Source organism: Schistocerca nitens, chromosome 1, assembly GCF_023898315.1.
Source record: "Schistocerca nitens isolate TAMUIC-IGC-003100 chromosome 1, iqSchNite1.1, whole genome shotgun sequence".
Taxonomy (NCBI): Eukaryota; Metazoa; Arthropoda; class Insecta; order Orthoptera; family Acrididae; genus Schistocerca; species Schistocerca nitens.
In genome coordinates, this window is record NC_064614.1 from 928658983 (window position 1) to 928673589 (window position 14607).

The 14607-nt window shown below is 41.1% G+C and overlaps 1 protein-coding gene across 1 annotated transcript in view; it reads right to left on the minus strand.

The window, feature by feature from the left end:
- LOC126193193 (bifunctional glutamate/proline--tRNA ligase) overlaps positions 1-14607 on the minus strand; it is a 248437-nt gene that overhangs the window by 120168 nt on the left and 113662 nt on the right. The gene's annotated exons all lie outside the window — the stretch shown is intronic.

The window sequence follows — 14607 nt, forward strand, 5'->3', positions numbered from 1 at the left end:
CCTTAGGGTGGGCAGTGGTCATAATGTTTTGGCTTCTCAGTGTGTGTTACACATTACATGAATTGTCCTTTTTAATGCTCTTGAGTCTCTTCAATAAAAAATATTTTACAGCTTATTTCCCTATCACTTTTAACAATGTAACACAATAAATGAAATTCCTGGATGGAACAATGTATAAAATAAGGGAAAGGCTACAATTCACCTACAGGGGACTGATGTGTGGTGCTTAGATGCATATAACAGAAAACAGCACTCACACTAACTTTCAAGCTCTTGATGTTTTTCTAGTGAAAGTACGCACATTCACACACACAACCACAGATGCGGTGAGACTGGCTATTGAGAGCAGTAGCCTGGACAGAAGGAGATGGGGACCAAATAGGGAAGAACACTTGGGGCAAGGTGAGAGTGATAAAGTGTGAGGCAGGTCTTTTGACAGATGATTCAGTGGCTGCTCAACAAGAGAAATGAGTTCATAGTGTAAAGCAAATAAGAGGTATAGAGAAAGGAAAGGTGATGTGAAGTGCAACAGAGAGTGCTTACACAAGGGCAGAGAAAGGAGGGGGGGGGGGGGGACCTGGGAAAAAACAGCAATCGCAATCTGGGTGGGGAAGAACCGGTGCAAGCAGAAGTTAGCGGAGGTTTAGGCCAGGGGGATTCAGGATATGATGGAGAGACAATTCTCACCTGCGTAGTTAAGAGAAACTTGGCCTGGAAGGGAGTATCTAAATGGCTTGTGCAATCAAGCAGCTTTTGAAGTAATTTGTGTTGTGATTTGCAGCATGTTTGGCAACTGGATCGTCAAGTTTGCCACAGTTTGTGTGAGTAGACAGCTGTTTACTTGCCATGCTCACATAGAATACTGTACAGTAATTGATGCACAGTTGATATATAGCATGGCTGCTTTCATGGGACACATCTTAATCTTGTGCCTATAAGAGAATTACCCACAGGGTGCAGGATTGCGGATAGAATTGGAATAGGGATCAACAAGGATACTCTATAGGTTGGGTGGGTGTGTGGGTGGATGGGAGGGTGACTGAATAGTACATTGTGTGATATGGGTATGATTTTGGATACAATATCCCTCTCATCTCAGGGCGCGGCAAGAGGTAGTAAAACCCCTGGTGGAGGATGTGGTTGACCTTTTCAAGACCGGAAGGATACAGGGAGATATGAGAAAAGCTGATGAACTCGTTAACAGGGTTACTGGTGTCAGAGGATGAGGTGGCACAGGAAAACTATTTATGGATGAGCTGCAAAGGACACTATCAGTAAAGTCTCTGGCAATCTTATCAGCATATTTTGGTAGCTCCAGCTTTCCGCTGCAGATGAGGTGTGTAGAGGTGGCGAGGCTGTAGTGAAGAGACTTTTTAACACGGAACAGGTGCCAGCTGTTAAGTAAAGGCACTACATGTGGTTGTTGTGCTTGATAGGAACAGATGTATTTGTGGAGCCATCTGAAAAGTAGAGACTGACATCAGGAAGGGGACAAATTTGGGATTAGGTGTTGGGGTTATGGAGAAAAGAGGAAAGATTGTCCTCACCATGCATCCAGATCACGAAAAAGTCATCAATGAATCTGCACCAGACAAGGGGTTTTAGTTGTTGATTGGATAGGAACGATTACTTCAATTGACCCATAAATAAGTTGGCATAAGATGGTGCCATGTGAGTACTGCTGGCAGTACCAAAGATTTGTTTATACATTTGGTCCTTGAAAGTGACATAATTGTGGGTCAGGACATGGTTGGCTAGGAGGATAACAAAGAGGTGATGGGCATAGTATCTCTAGGATATAGGTAAAGATACAGTTCCATGGGCATTCAGACCAAGGGCATGAGGAATACTGGTGTGTAAGGACGCTGCATACATAGTAACCAACAAGGAGTCTTGTTGTAATCGACGGGAATTGTGCAAAGGTGGTGAAGGAAGTAAGCAGTGCTTCAAATGTAGGACGGAAGGTATGGACAACAGTTCGGAGGTGTTGGTCAACAAATGCACAGGTTTGTTCCATGGGAGTATTGTACCCAGTCTCAATAGGATGAGCAGTACGGAGTCCTGTGGGTTTGGGCTTGTAGAGTTTGGCAAGCAGGTAAAAAGAGTATGGAAAGTTACTGGTATGAGGAGGGAGATGGATTCATATCTCAGGTTTTGTGCTGGACCAAAGGTCTTCAGAAGATTTTGAAAGTCTTGTTGGACTTCTGCGAAGGGATCATCGCCATATGGCTAGTATGCAGGATGTTGGAAAGTTCGCAGAGATCTTCAGCCACACAGCCACCATGATTCATAACCACTGTGGTGGAGCCAGGTATGTGGGGAGGGTGATAAGGTCGGGATTGGTTTTCACGTTACGGAAAGCTGTGTATTGTGCAGGAGTGATGCTGGACTCATTAGGGAGGGATTTAGAAAAGGACGGTGAGGACAGAATAAGAGAACAGGAATTCCTTAAAGATTACCAGAGGATAACCGGGTGGAAGAGGAGCAGGATCACGGTTGAAGCGAGACTGAAACTGTTGTCGTATGGGGTTTTGGGTTAGTTGTTGTCAGTGGGGTGAGTGTCAAAGAAATGTAACAAGTAAAAGGAACAAGGTTCTTTAAAAGTCTAACATGGTTGAAGTTAGGTTTTGGGACAATCGTGAGGCTTTAGAGTGTACTGAGACTTCTGCAAGCGTCAGAGGTTTGACAGAAAGACTGTCAACAGTGTTAAGGGATGCATTTTCTGGATCAGTGCGTTTTATGAAGGGTGGAGGACATTTCAGGGACGTAGAGTAATTCAGCAAGGCAATGTTGAGAAGCTATGAGCAGTTTTCTGGTGAAGGAGGGTGTTGGATCAGAGAGGTACATCCCTTCTTGGCTATAGGTAATCCAGGAATGCATACAACAGCAGTAGCTGGGACAGCTTCATCAAATGGCAATAGGAATGCTGTTCCAACTACTGAAGAGCAAGAGTTTCTGTTGCAGTGATGGCAGCCAAGAAATTGTGGTCACAGTGTAAAAGAATTTTGCGAAATGAGAAGAGGCTGTCAAGTTTGGTCTGGGCTTGGATTGTATGATTATGAAGGACTAGGTTGGTGACAGCCCGTGATGTCAGTTTCAATTGTAAAACCATTAGGTGGGATATAATGTATGAGACAAGATTTTGGAGAGAGGTTGTGAGACTGGAGTTTTTCTACGGCAAAGGAGAGTTTGCAGAATTGGCGAAGATAGAATGAGCAGGGATTCATGGTTGGATGGTCAGCAGACAAAAGGAGTGACTGAAAAAAATAATTAAGAAAAAGGTTGCAAATAAGACGGTGAAAACTTATGGCCGAAATGTTAAAATAGAAATAAGTAGTAGGTACAATATAGAAAACCATGTTCAAACTTAGAAGGGCGCTTAAAAATGTTTTAAATAATCAGAAAGTAGTAGTCATACTCGTACATAAATAATGCATGTCTGTCAACAGTCAAGTTAAACATCACGAGCTGCTAGTGGAGAATATGTTAAAAACAACACTGAGTTAGATGTTACAATAGGAACTGTCACTGGAGAGCAGGGAGTTGTAGTACAGCAAGGGGACCGATGACCTCAGATGTTAAGTCCCATAGTGCTCAGAGCCATTTGCAGTACAGCACTTTTTAGCATGGTGGGACTTTACAACAGCAGGTGCTCAAATTGCAGAACATATGGCAACCAGTGTGTTTTGAAGGCAAGATAAAATGGTATGGAACAAAAGACGGCCGAATCGGCAATATATAACATGATTCCATTATGACATTACAAAGTTTCAGGGATATAGAGATGGGTAAACGTATCAATTTGATGTAAGGGTCACTGATCTGGAAATGAATAACTCAAACATTGAAAGTGAAAATTGTTCCGATACACGATGACAGTGGAATATCTGTACCAGTATTGTTGTTGCTAAGATTATATGGTAGGCAACTTTCAGAGGTAGTAGTATGGACCAAACAAACAAAAAGGTCTTGTAAACATGGACTCTAAAATGCAAATCTCACGAGTTATGAGTGCTTTTTCAGTAAAAGGGATGTGTTCCAAAGTAGTGATGATGAATTAGTGCTCACGGCATTTTGGATCTCATACTTACTAGACTTTTTTCTTGTTTAGGTTCATAATACCACGTCTGAAAGTTGTCTACCCTACAGTCTTAGCAACAACATTACTGGTACATGTATTCTGCTGTCAGATGTATCAGAATGATTTTTACTTTCAGCTTTACGCTCTGGCATTTCCAGACCAGGATCTCTTATATCACATAGATATGTCATTCCTCACCCTTAAAATCATCATCATCATCATCATCATCATCATCATCATCATCATCATCATCATCCCCACAGGCTGTGACATTTACTGATCGAAACTAATCCAGACCTTGCATGCGCTACATCTCTGTGTATCATTGCAATCAAGATTTCAGGGGCGGTCCATATCACACTCTAACCAAAAGATTACATACTCTATCGCCTTTCCATTTTATAATCAATTACTAAATAATGCCAAAAGCTCACTCCTACATAAGATCTAGGGATAGCATATTTATCTGCTGATGTCATATTTCCAAAACTTTATCACAACAAATCATACTGAATGACACATTTTGGCGAGATCTTTAATGCCAAAATACACTGCTGGATGCTTAATGTTTTTTTTTTTTGTGTTTCCAATTCTAAGCTTGCAATGTTTAATGTTTAGTGTGTATTCAATCTTCGATCTTTATGAGTTTGTGAGACGATACAGATTTTTCTGTATGTCACAGGTCTTGGCAGAAAGAAGAAGACTAAGCAGCCACCATGTTGATTTAAGGGGACCTCACATTTTCAATAATACTGTCAAACCATCAATACACTGACAGTCTGAAGGTTCGTACTGACACATTGTCAATATTATAAATACTGAAGAGCAGTATTGATGGCCCTCAAAATATTCTCAATACTGTCAATACATAATGAATGTCTGAGGTCCAGTATTGACGGTCTGATAACATTCTCCATTCATAAGTTGACAGAGCTTCGTGAACCAGCCATATGGAGGTAGTGTGTACAGTTCTCGTTCTCAATTTGCGTTGGACTTATCATGTCTCAGATTAACTTTTTCAAACTAGTCTTTTAACACAGAACACTATTAATAGGCCTATGCAAGGATAATCATTGTATATACGAGTGGCATTTGAAAAGTCCATGCAAAAATAAAAACTACTTACATGTTTGGGGAAAACCATTTTTATTTTTCGACGTAGTCTCCTTTTACATCTACATCTACATTTATACTCTGCAAGCCACCCAACGGTGTGTGGCGGAGGGCACTTTACGTGCCACTGTCATTACCTCCCTTTTCTGTTCCAATCGCGTATGGTTCGCGGGAAGAATGACTGTCTGAAAGCCTCCTTGTGCACTCGAATCTCTCTAATTTTACATTCGTGATCTCCTCGGGAGGTATAAGTAGGGGGAAGCAATATATTCGATACCTCACCCAGAAATGCACCCTCTCGAAACCTGGCGAGCAAGCTACACCACAATGCAGAGCGCCTCTCTTGCAGAGTCTGCCACTTGAGTTTGTTAAACATCTCCGTAACGCTATCATGGTTACCAAATAACCCTGTGACGAAACGCGCTGCTCTTTCTTGGATCTTCTCTATCTCCTTGTCAACCCGATCTGGTACGGATCCCACACTGATGAGCAATACTCAAGTATAGGTAGAACGAGTGTTTTATAAGCCCACCTCCTTTGTTGATGGACTACATTTTCTAAGGACTCTCCCAATGAATGTCAACCTGGTACCCGCCTTATCAACAATTAATTTTATATGATCATTCCACTTCAAATCGTTCCGCACGCATACTCCCAGATATTTTACAGAAGTAACTGCTACCAGTGTTTGTTCCGCTATCATATAATCATACAATAAAGGATCCTTCTTTCTATGTATTCGCAATACATTACATTTGTCTATGTTAAGGGACAGTTGCCACTCCCTGCACCAAGTGCCTATCCGCTGCAGATATTCCTGCATTTCGCTACAATTTTCTAATGCTGCAACTTCTCTGTATACTACAGCATCATCCGCGAAAAGCCGCATGGAACATCCGACACTCCCCTGTGGCACGCCAGAGGTTACTTTAACGTCTGTAGATGTCTCTCTATTGATAACAACATGCTGTGTTCTGTTTGCTAAAAACTCTTCAATCCAGCCACACAAAGGCTCTTACTTTGTTTATCAGGCAACAGTAAGGAACTGTATCGAACGCCTTCCGGAAGTCAAGAAAAATAGCATCTACGTGGGAGCCTGTATCTAATATTTTCTGGGTCTCATGAACAAATAAACTGAGTTGGGTCTCACACGATCGCTGTTTCCAGAATCCATGTTTATTCCTACAGAGTAGATTCTGGGTTTTCAAAAACGACATGATACGCGAGCAAAAAACATGTTCTAAAATTCTACAACAGATCGACGTCAGAGATATAGGTCTATAGTTTTGTGCATCTGCTCGACGACCCTTCTTGAAGACTGGGACTACCTGTGCTCTTTTCCAATCATTTGGAACCTTCTGTTCCTCTAGAGACTTGCGGTACACGGCTGTTAGAAGGGGGCAAGTTCTTCCGCGTACTCTGTGTGGAATCGAATTGGTATCCCGTCAGTCCAGTGGACTTTCCTGTGTTGAGTGATTCCAGTTGCTTTTCTATTCCTTGGACACTTATTTCGATGTCAGCCATTTTTTCGTTTGTGCAAGGATTTAGAGAAGGAACTGCAGTGCAGTCTTCCTCTGTGAAACAGCTTTGGAAAAAGGTGTTTAGTATTTCAGCTTTACGCGTGTCATCCTCTGTTTCAATGCCCGTAAGACCAGAACTTCTGTCAAGTCGGTACATAGAATTTTACTTTTGAATTCACTGAACGCTTCACACATAGCCCTCCTTACCCTAACTTTTACATCATTTAGCTTCTGTTTGTCTGAGAGGTTTTGGCTGCGTTTAAACTTGCAGTGAAGGAAGCTCTCTTTGCTTTCGCAGTAGTTTCCTAACTTTGTTGTTGAACCACGGTGGGTTTTTCCCATCCATCACAGTTTTACTCGGCATGTACCTATCTAAAACGCATTTTACGATTGCCTTGAACTTTTTCCATAAACACTCAACATTGTCAGTGTCGGAACAGAAATTTTCATTTTGATCTGTTAGGTAGTCTGAAATCTGCCTTCTATTACTCTTGCTAAACAGATAAACCTTCCTCCCTTTTGTTAATATTCCTATTAACTTCCATATTCAGCGATGCTGCAACGGCCTTATGATCACTGATTCCCTGTTCTGCACTTACAGAGTCGAAAAGTTCGGGTCTGTTTGTTATCAGTAGGTCCAAGATGTTATCTCGACGAGTCGGTTCTCTGTTTAATTGCTCGAGGTAATTTTCGGATAGTGCACTCAGTATAATGTCACTCGATGCTCTGTCCCTAACACTCGTCCTAAAAATCTGAGTGTCCCGGTCTATATTTGGTAAATTGAAATCTCCACCTAAGACAATAACATACTGAGAAAATTTATGTGAAATGTATTCCAAAATTTTCTCTCAGTTGTTCTGCCACTAATGCTGCTGAGTCGGGAGGTCGGTAAAAGGAGCCAACTATTAACCTAGCTCGATTGTTGAGTGTAACCTCCACCCATAATAGGGATAAACTACTACTAACTGCGACAAACACGCCACCACCGGTTGCATGCAATCTATCCTTTCTAAACACCGTCTGTGCCTTTGTAAAAATTTCAGCAGAATTTATCTCTGGCTTCAGCCAGCTTTCTGTACCTATAACGATTTCAGCTTCGGTGCTTTCTATCAGCGCTTGAAGTTCCGGTACTTTACCAATGCAGCTTCGACAGTTTACAGTTACAATACCGATTGCTGCTTGGTCCCCGCATGTCCTGACTTTGCCCCGCACCCTTTGAGGCTGTTGCCCTTTCTGTACTTGCCCGAGGCCATCTAACCTAAAAAACCGCCCAGTCCACGCCACACAACCCCTGCTACCTGTGTAGCCGCTTGCTGCGTGTAGTGGACTACTGACCTATACAGCGGAACCCGAAACCCCATCACCCTATGGCGCAAGTCGAGGAATCTGCAGCCCACACGGTCGCAGAACCGTCTCAGTCTCTGATTCAGACCCTCCACTCTGCTCTGTACCAAAGGTCCTGTCGACGATGCTGCAGATGGTGAGCTCTGCTTTCATCCCGCTAGCGAGACTGGCAGTCTTCACCAAATCAGATAGCCGCCGGAAGCCAGAGAGGATTTCCTCCGATCCATAGCGACACACATCATTGGTGCGGACATGAGCGACCACCTGCAGATGGGTGCACCCTGTACTCTTCATGGCATCCGGAAGGACCCTTTCCGCATCTGGAATGACTCCCCCCAGTATGCACACGGAGTGCACATTGGTTTTCTTCCCCTCTCTTGCTGCCACATCCCTAAGGGGCCCCATTACGCGCCTGACGTTGGAGCTCACAACTACCAGTAAGCCCACCCTCTGCGACCGCCCGGATCTTGCAGACTGAGGGGCAACCTCTGGAACAGGACAAGCAGCCATGTCTGGCCGAAGATCAGTATCAGCCTGAGACAGAGCCTGAAACCGGTTAGTCAGACAAACTGGAGAGGCCTTCCGTTCAGCCCTCCGGAATGTCTTTCGCCCCCAGCCACACCTTGAGACAACCTCCCACTCTACCACAGGTGAGGGATCAGCCTCAATGTGGGCAGTACCCAGGCAGCCACAGTCGTAGTCCGATCGGGGGATGCGTGGGACGAGCCGGCCGTCCCCAACAAACTCCCATCCGGACCCCCACAGTGATGCCCATTGGCAACAGCCTCAAGCTGTGTGACCGAAGCCATCACTGCCTGAAGCTGGGAGCGAAGGGATGCCAACTCAGCCTGCATCCGAACACAGCAGTTGCAGTCCCTATCCATGCTAAAAATTGTTGTGCAAAGAACGTCTGAACTAATCTACAGAGAGCACAAACAATTCGACACAAAATTTAAAGTTATTAAAATAAAAGATTGCCTAGTAAATGCAGTAATGCTGCTACTTGCGCACTGCTGACACACTGCTCGGCAGCGTAAGGAGACTACGCAATTTTACACTATTCAGGTACTAAAATGCGATGCTACAACTCTCAAATACTATAATATACCAGAAATTTTGTGAATTAAACAATGCAAGTACCAAAAACACGCAAAGAAATTAAGAATTAAAATATGTAACAAATAAGTCAGCTAAGAGTATACGACTTGCTGCTGGCAGCTGCTTATCCAACGGCGGCAGGGAGCATACTGGCTGTGACCAACCGACACTGGCTGTTCAAAACAAAAACAGAAGACGACTACGCGAATTTACACTATTCAGGTACTAAAATGCGATGCTACAACTCTCGAATACTATAATAAGCCCGAAATTTATGAATTAAACAATGCAATTACCAAAAACACGCAAAGAAATTAAGAATTAAACTATGTAACAAGTAAGTGAGCTAAGAGTATACGACTTGCTGCTGGCAGCTGCTTATCCAACGGCGGCAGGGAGCACTTTTAGACTTTTACACTTTGTCCAATGCTGTTCTAATTTGTTGATCCCATCCGAATAATAGGAATTACCCAAGTCTGCAAAATAGCTATTAGTTGCTGCAATCACCTCCTCGTTTGAATAAAATTTTTGTCCTGCCAGCCATTTCTTCAAATTGGGGAACAAATAGCAGTCCGAAGGAGCCAAGTCTGGAGAATAGGAGGGATGTGAAACGAGCTGGAATCCTATTTCCAATAATTTTGCAACCACAACTGCAGAGGTGTGTGCTTGTGCATTGTCGTGATGGAAAAGGACTTTTTTGCGGTCCAATCACCGGCATTTTTCTTGCAGCTTGGTTTTCAAACGGTCCAATAACAATGAATAATATGCACCTGTAATAGTTGTACCCTTTTCCAGATAGCCGATGAGGATTATCCCTTGCGAATCCCAAAAGACAGTCGCCTTTTTTGGTGCAGATTCTCCCTTGGTAACCCATTGTTTAGATTGTTTTTTGGTCTCAGGAGTATAGTAATGTATCCATGCTTCATCCACAGTGACCAAACAATGCTTGAAGTCCTGCGGATTCTTCCTGAACAGCGGCAAACCACCTTTGCAACACTTCACACGACCTCGTTTTTGGTCAAGCGTGAGCAATCGCGGAACCTATCTTGCAGATAGCTTTCTCATGTCCATATGTTTATGCAAAATATTATGTACCCATTCATTCGAGATGCCCACAGCACTAGCAATCTCATGCACCTTAACTCTTCTGTCATCCATCACCATATCATGGATTTTATCAATGATTTCTGGAGTCGTAACCTCCACAGGGCATCCGCAACGTCCAGCATCACTTGTACCCATACGGTCACTCAGAAAAATTTGAAACCACTTATAAACTGTTCTATCGATGGTACAGAGTCCCCGTAATGTTTATCAAGTTTCTTTTTAGTCTCCTGAGGTGTTTTGCCTTTCATAAAGTTATGTTTAATCACCACACGACATTATTTTTCGTCAATTTTTTGACAATCACTCAACTTCCTAGATTCACACGAATGCCACACACAAAAAAATAGACCAATATGGCTGAAACTTGGTGTGCATTCTTTCCAAAGATGCTACTAACTAAACATGACCTCGATATGTGCCGGTGGTGCCACCTCTCGGACTTTGCATGGACTTTTTCAACGCCCCTTGTACTACTTTTGGGAGGTCAACAGAGAACTCTCTACAACACTTTTTACTTTACTAATTTGAAAAAAAATGTTATAGGTTTGTGAATTACATAGCAGGTTGGAAAAACCCTTCCACTTTTAAAAATATGTCATACGTCTGCAATGACTAGTAAGAGGTCTACAATATGTATGTCAATTTCACCTAATTACCACAAGTTGTAAAAGATGTTTTACATTAATTGCCTGAAAATATCCTTGCTATGCAATTAAAATTGCTTCAAAGGTTTTCATAGAATTTAATAATTGATTTTGCTGATATCACAGAACTAAATTTCGACCATTTGAGTGACCTGCCCATTGCCAGAAATCTCAAATGTTACGGTACTCGTACTCCTAATCTCTCATCGACCGTGGTTGCCTCTCTCATTAATATATTTTATATCCTTATTTTATCTAATATTGACATTAGTAACTTGTCCTACGCTGCAGGACTCACTGGAAAATAACTTTTGGGCCCGTGGTTCTGATTTCAGTCAGTAACATGTGACTAATCACTCTGTTTTTCAAACCACTTTCAGAATCATTTCCTCTTTTTCATTGTTTTCTCTTGCTTGCAAGCTATAGCTAATATAACTGCAGCACAAGCTTTCCTTTGGGTGTCCGACATCTTAACCTTGTGAAACTGCGTTGTCAACTGATAATTTTGGTCACTATTATTGTTGATGTGAGGTCACTTAAATTTATTGGTTATTTGACAAACTAGTATTGTCAATAAATATTAAACACCTGCAGGTATACTTAAATGCTTGTGAAGCTAACATACAATATTTGTTGGTTTTCATATTTATACTTGTGTGTTATGAAAATATGTAGCTTAAGTGATACACCGCATTAAAGATTTGCCCATAATGCATCATTTTTAGTATGGTTTGTTGAGCTAAACTGTCGGAAAAGTTATGTCGCTGGGGAAACATGTTAGCACCCATTTTCAAGACTGTTTTGCAGGCTAAAAAGCTACTTACAACAATGGGATTGCTTCTTATCACCTATTAACGCACATTTTGCTTCCTTTAATTAGTTTGTTTACAGGGGAAAGCTGTTTGTTTCCACTATTGTGCTGCAAAATGCTTTAGCACCATTTCACTGAATTTTGGAAGATTCACCATTTCTTTTTCAAGACAACGCATCACAAAAGATGTAAGTCTGTCACAGTATTTTGTATGAAGGTTTTTAGCCGTTTTAGTGTTGAGAAGCAACATTATGCCTCTCCAGTCACCACTGCAAAAGTCACTGTTATCTGCAGTGGTTCAAAACATTCAGGAAAAGGCATGGCTAAGTTGTTTCATAAAGAAAATTCATTAACGTCAAAACATCTGATGGTTTCATGAAATCCATTTCAAGATGTAACTGAAACAAATTAAAAATTACTTTCAGTTCTTTTTCTGAGAAACAATTTGTTGGTTTTGAAAACAATGGCAGTTCCATCAGCTGTGCTACTAACGGATCATTAAAAATGGATTGATAACTGATCTGAAACTTGATGTGATCACAGATGTCTTGTGCACACACCATTCTTGATTCTGCGAAACCTCCCAATGACAGTCAGTGTTAAGTAAAGCCCTAACATGTTGGACAGATACTGCAAAGTAAGATACATATTCAACAGTTTTCACTGCATCAGTATTAGTTTGCTGTAGTTCACTAAGAGGAATGTGACAACGAGGCATGAATTTATTAAAAAAATGTAATCAGAACAGGAACTCTTCATCTTGAAGGGAACGTTTCAATCCCATATCGTTGTTTATAGAAATGAAATGTCATGTAGTGAGAGCCTCCTGGCGGGTAGATCTGATTGCCTGGTGCAAGTCTTTTAGAGGTGACGCCACTTTGTTGACTTGCACGTCGATGAGGATGAAATGATGATGACACAAACACCCAGTTTCTGAGTGGAGAAAATAGAACCCAGCCAAGAATCGAATCCAGACAAAATTCAACAAGCTCTAACCTTTGAACATTTCAAAAAGTCTTATGATTGTATCCACAGATCTTCAATGATGAAGATACTAAGAAATTTTAGGACTCCATTCCAAATTAATAAAAATGATAAAATTAAGTCTAACAAACACAAAATCTAACAAAGTTCAGAAGAGAAATATCTGAGCCATTTACAATTACAACAGGGTTAAGCCACGGAGATGGTTTATCGCCATTACTTTTCAACTGTGCTCTGGAGTACACGACATCGGAATGGTGCAAGGAAAGTCCTACAGGCTTAAGAACTGGAACCAATAAATGTCAAATAAACTTAAAATGCCAGAAGACTTAGTGCTACTAGCTAATAACATTCAAGAATCCAGAAATCATGTAACAAGACTACAAAATATAGCACAAAGAATAGGACTCCAGATCCCATTTGAAAAGATTGAGGTAATGGTGGCAGATGCACTAGCAATCAATCACTTAACAGTAAACAAGGAAAGTAAAAATAGTGAAACAATTTGAATACCTAGGAGAAATTATAACATACAACCTGGACGAGAAACATGCACGGTGAGAAAGAACTAATAAAATGATAAAAGTTCAAAAATTAACATGGTCTACATACAATAAGAAAAACTAAATTAAAACATCAAAAGGCAGTGATTCAACCAGAGGTGACATACGGAAGTCAAATCTTTTCAAAGTCCCTCAGAAAATCAGAACTGACAAAATCTTAACAGTAAGAGAGAAAAATAACTAGAATACACAAAAATAAGAAAATAAAAAAGATGGACAATGGCGGATAGTGCCAACTGAAGTAGTGAACAGCGATCTGAAGCCCATTACAGATACTATACTGAAGGATTTCTTTATTTTGGTCACATTGTGAGGAAACCAGAAACCAGATTACCATGAAAAATTATAGTGGAACTTTGGAACATGGAACAATAAGTAGGATAGATACAGGAAATCACAATATGAAAAAGAGATAATTAACCCTGGATGATTTAAAAAACAAAACAGAAAATTTAATGAAACTGAAAAACAAAGATAACAATTAAACCATACAATGACAAACAATGTACAATAAAAAGGTTATTTGCATATGAGCAATGACGAAAAAGATCAGAGCAAAAGAAAACTTATTGACATGGATTATCAGAAAATAATTGACTGAAGTGGTCCAAAGAGGCCACAAAAGCAGAAGCAGGAGATGGACATTTCTTAGGACTGCAGTTTTGTTGCTGGGAAAACTGCTTTAAAAATAAAAAACTACGTTGAATGTAGAGCAGGCACTGCGTCTCTTGACAAATTTCCCCCCTATCAAAATAAGTTTTTCCTAAAATCTTCCACTGTTTTGTTATTATCTGAGGAGGAGGAGGAGGAGGAGATTTGTGTTTAGCATCCTGTCAACAGCGGGGTCATTAAAGACGGAGCTCGGTTTAGGGAACGGTTGGGAAGGAAATCAGCTGTGCCTTTTCAAAGGAACCATCCCGGCATTCGCCTGAAGCAATTTAGAGAAATCATAGAAAAACTAAATCAGGGTGGCTGGACACGGGTTTGAATCGTCGTCATCCTGAATGCGAGTCCAGTATGCTAACCACTGCGCCCCCTCACTCTGTTAGTCATTATTCACCCTAAATGTTTTCCTTCAGTATTTATAGACTATGTATAGTAAAGCTATGTAATGTGACTACTATGCATTATGCTCTGATGATTCATTTCCACAGAATACGTGTGTGTGTGTGTGTGTGTAACTTCTGCTTGTTGTTTGTACACATTATCAGTGTAATCAGTGTACCATTAAAATTACCACAAATCAATAACTTCTTTCTGTATGACAAAAAGCACAATAAGGCATCAAAATTGTTCATGAAAATTATGCTGTTACCCAGTAGGGACTTGTACACTGTTACAA